We start from the raw sequence: 3,940 nt of genomic DNA on the forward strand, positions 1-3,940 counted from the left end.
TGATATTACTTTATTGTGTTTATTAGTTGATTTATCTTCCAATAGTCCTGTTAGTGTGAAGTCCTGATGTTTTTCCTCTCTTAACAATTGAAATAAATTATTTCTTTGGGTATTGTATGCATTACAGTGTAGCAGTACATGTTCTAATGTTTCCAGATGGTTACAATTTGAACATTTTCCTGTTGGATGCTTGTCTATGTATAAGTTGTAGTTGAGACCCGAGTGTCATGTTGAATCGATAATTACATTTTCATCTTTTGTATTCCATCTTGTTGTTCTTCCCACCCTCATGTTTTGGTATTCTGTTTAAATGTCTTCCAGTCTCCTGTAAGTCCCAGTAATCTTATCATACTGTTTGTATGTGTTTCATGATGAATGGTTTTTATTCAGATTTGYTTAATGGGACTTGGAATTCTGTAGATTTTTTTGCTTGATTGTTTGTTTTGCCATGGTATCTGCAATACATTGTACTATATATTTCATTGATGATATCCACTCACCACCTTCCTCTGCAGCACCCTCACTGACAGAGGTGGAGTCATCACTATGAAGGTTCGGAGGTATTTAAGCTCCTGGAAGAGAACAGATCTTTGCTGGGACATTCTTTAACCTTGGTACAGCTTCCTGAGAAGATTTTTTTTGTCTAACTCAAGGGTGGGCAATCCTGGTCCTGGAGGGCCACAGCCTGTTTTACTTTAGTCCCTGCTCAAGAACACCTGATTCAGTCATTGAATCACCTCTTCCAAGTTCTGCAGAAGCCTGATAATCACACATTCGTTCAAATCGGGTGTGTTGGATGAGAGAAACAAGCAAAACATGCAAGGCTGTGGCCCTCAAAGGACCAGGATTGCCCACCACTGGCCTAACTTGTGAATTACCCTTTGTCTTCAAGAATTCCTTGTTGCACCCTTATGAACCTATGGAGTCTTCTACCACTGCTATCATTGGCTGGATCTTCTCCTCACCTGCCTCTGGATGACCTCTCCATAGGAATCATCTGCCCACCTCTCTGCCCAGCCACTATCCTCCAACACAGACCCGCCTCACCTCTCCGGACTCAGCTTGCCCTCCCCCACAGCCAGTCTGCTTTGCAACATCTGTAAGACAAGAACAATTTATCACAAACAATTCTTGAAAACTGAAAATATTCTAACTCTCCATCTACCCCTCTCTCTCCACACACTGTCACTGTAAATAMTGGCACCACCTACCTTTTATATAAACACACTTACCTTTTATTTCTTCCTGTTTTCCTTGTCATTGTCAGTTCCTAATATTAGTTTAGATCTACCCTTAAAGTGCCTGTGACATGTATATTCTTCAAATACAAAAACTCAAAGAAAAGATCTTTATATTTAAGAAAGTTGAAATAATACACTCGATTAACCTGTTTTGTCCCATAACTTTTATATTTTTTTATGAACTTGGCTCAGCCAAAGTGAAACAGGAAGTGACATCAAAGGGGAACTCTTTAACAAACAAAACTCTCTGGTCTTTGTTTATTGAAACAATATTATTTGAACTCTGACTCGTCTTCATCTCTCTCTGATAGAGACTCAAAATGATCTTAAGAAACATCAGATTCTTCTCTACAGTCTGGGTTGTTGGCTGTTGCAGAAATGCTCTTTTCACATTCAGACATTCCCCTTTGACATCACTTCCTGTTACTTCACAGGCACATATCTCAACAACTGTTCATCTCAGCGACATGAAATTCTTTCAGCAACATTTTATCAATGTTATCTTTCTAAAAAATGTATTCATATTTAATACAAAAAACTGACATCACAGGTACTTTAATATTGCCTGTATTTTTAGCATAAATATTATGTCACAATTTTCTCTCAAATTAGCCAGTTAAAAACTTCTCGGTGCACCATGGATGTCTCTAAGTTGTCGAAAGTGCTCTCCTCTGACAGAGCATTTTCGAGTCTAAAAGCCTGATGGATCAGTGGTTAGTACTGATGCCTCACAGCAAGCAGGTCCTGGGTTTGAACCTGGGTTCTCTCTGTGTGGAGCTTGCAAGTTCTCCTCTTGCTTGCGTGGGTTTTCTCTGGTTTCCTCCCACAAACAAAGAAACWCGTATATTAGGCTGCCTCCAGGCCCAGGCCTCCTTTGCAAAACAGGCCTGTGATCTCAAAGGGATTTGCTTGGTTAAATAAAGGTTAATAAAAACAACACTGATAAATAATATATTTTAAAAAAGTGTCCAAATTTTCTCATCTTTATTTCTAACATCCACTCCAGTGGATTAAACCATAAAAGCAGAGGCAGCTGCCAAAGCGTGTAATAAAGTGCGATGTCAGCGGATTAATTCCTGGTAGGTCYAAAGCAGTAAAATCAACAAGAAAGATGTTGACATCAACATCCATTTCTATTAAACTCTAACAATCATGTTGGAGTTAAGAGATTTTATTTCTTCCCATGCTAGGATCCAGAATCAGTCTGTTTTCAATTAGAGGCTGTCACGATTCCTTCTGTCACATTCTTGAATCCGCCAACAGGCTGTACGATCACGAGGTCTGCCAAGCTTTACATTTCCTACAGCGAACCATTTGGCACAAGACTCTCTATTACATGTTGTCAGACGCTGAGAAAAATGCACTGTTTATTCACTGCTGCCTAACTCACTCCTGAGAGAGGAGCTGCAGTTCAGGAAGGGTGCATGCTAATGGTTTCAAACGCTCTCTGTGACAACGTAGACTGGATTTCCTCCAGTCGAGATAAGGCAGGGTAGCACACAGGAAGCTGCTGACAAATTGGTCCTGGGACTTAGTCACTCTAACGTACAGCGGACCCAGCTGAACGGCCTAACAAGCTTTAGGATGCATTGGCAAAAAAACTATTTAAAAAAAACTAGTACTAGAACTAATAAAAACTAAACTAAAACTAAGCATTAAAAATTCTATAATAACCAATAAAAACTAGCAAATCTGCTCTAAAAACTAATTAAAACAAACTGAATTCAAAGAAGAATAAAGTCACAATAAAATAAAGCTACACTATAATGAAAAACTCAAAACTATTATAACCTTGTTAGTGACGCTGTCTGCCATGAAAGATTTTACAATAAGTCACCACTACAACACGTTGCACAAAGCTAAATATGAGAAGTTTCCAGAAGTTGCGTGCATAAAAGCAGTGAMCTTTTACCACAACCACATAGGTGTTTGGACTCATGGCGTCTTGCGTTGTTGCACTTCAGTTTGCGAAAGTAAGTGCTTGTTATTTGTTCACTTCAAACATTTTGTATTCATACTTAAAGAGTACAACTGGTAAAAATGCATTTGAGCATCAAATATATTAAATTACTGCACTGTTTGTTGGTATAATAAACTTACACAAGCATTTTTAAAATGACAGCTTTATTACATCTGGGTAAGTGTGCAGCACTATGTGGCCCTCTGGTAGAGTCAACAAAAAATTGTGTCCCCTTCTGTCATTTAAGTTGCCCATCCCTGACTGAAGGGCTCTCCGTTGAAGCCGAACCATTGACTTGCTATTTTATACACAATACAAATGATGTCCATTTCTCAAGGAAGGAAATTTTTCATTATAAAATTGTAAATTAGGATTTTATTGCAGTTTTGTTGTTTGCTTCTATTTGTTTCACTCCTAAGATTTGTGATGTTCCTGTGAGTTAACTAACCAACAGCTATTTATTTGGTCGCTGGTCAAAGCAGTCCATTATATTTGATTAAAAAACTAAAACTAGATATTCTTTCTATAATTTCAGTTAGTCTATTAGTTATGTAAATTAATCATACAGTTTTAGTTAGTTATCATTTCTTTCATTTTATTACAGTTTTTATTTATTTTAGTTAACTAAAATGTTTTTCCAATTTCAGTTTTCGTTATTTAGTTAGTTTTAGTTAACTATAATAACCCTGGTCTCTAAGGAGACTAAACCAGTGGTTCCCAGAGTTGTAAAGAAACTAAA

This window comes from Austrofundulus limnaeus, unplaced genomic scaffold, assembly GCF_001266775.1.
Source record: "Austrofundulus limnaeus strain Quisiro unplaced genomic scaffold, Austrofundulus_limnaeus-1.0 Scaffold58, whole genome shotgun sequence".
NCBI classification, from domain to species: Eukaryota; Metazoa; Chordata; class Actinopteri; order Cyprinodontiformes; family Rivulidae; genus Austrofundulus; species Austrofundulus limnaeus.